Below are 954 nucleotides of genomic sequence, written 5' to 3' on the forward strand. Positions count from 1 at the left end.
GCCGTATTATCTCGCTGGGTGTAGTGGGTGCGGCGCTGTCCCCGTCTATTGCATGTTATACGATCATTTCTGCGTAGTTTCATAATCTTCTCTCATAGTTATAATTCTCGCCCTTCGCCGGGAGGGTTTCTGGCATATTTTTTGTGAGTCGGAAATGCGACAAGGACATTGAAAAGGGGTTAAAACTCGACCTTAGAGGCTAAACGACCTTTATTTGCCCAATAAAAAGGACGGGAAGGAACTTTCCTTACGAAAACATAAAGTGTAAAACCGTTAGCTTTCGGGAATTTTGTTTCTTTTCTTTTTCTCCTTCATCTTTAGGAGTGGGGGGGGAGGGGGGGTCTGGAGGAGGATGGAATGGATGGAGTAATTCTATAAGTTATGATAGGGCGAATTTGGGGAATGCATGGGAGACGATAGATGTTGATAGCTAAATATATGGAAAGAGGGAGAGAAGGAGAGGGGAATGGGGTGAGCAAAAAGGGGAAGGGAAGAAAGGAGATGGGAGACTGTAGCAGACAAATATTTAGGAAGATAAGCACGCAGATAACAAGATAAGGAGTTTAAAAGACAGACAGAAAGGACAAAAACGGACAGAGAGAAGGACATAGACGGTGAAAGCGACAAAATGATACAGACGAGAAACAGAAAGAAAAAGAGGCATAAAGACTCAGAGAAAGAACACAGAGAAAGACAGGCAGACAGGACGACAAGAAAAGACAGAAAACAAAAGAAAAGACGAAAGAAGAAGAGAAAGGTCAAGAAAATGCATAACACCGTTTTCATAAATATCGTGGGACTTCCCTTCGCCCGTTATTTCAACCGCAGTCAGACACATCGTGTTATTCTTCCTAACGCGACATTATCAATTAAAAGAGAACAAACCATAACAGCGCTTGCATAAAATACGTTAGCAGCAATAACGGAGACAATTGGGACGATGATAGTAACAAG

Source organism: Penaeus monodon, chromosome 33 (genome assembly GCF_015228065.2).
Source record: "Penaeus monodon isolate SGIC_2016 chromosome 33, NSTDA_Pmon_1, whole genome shotgun sequence".
Taxonomy (NCBI): Eukaryota; Metazoa; Arthropoda; class Malacostraca; order Decapoda; family Penaeidae; genus Penaeus; species Penaeus monodon.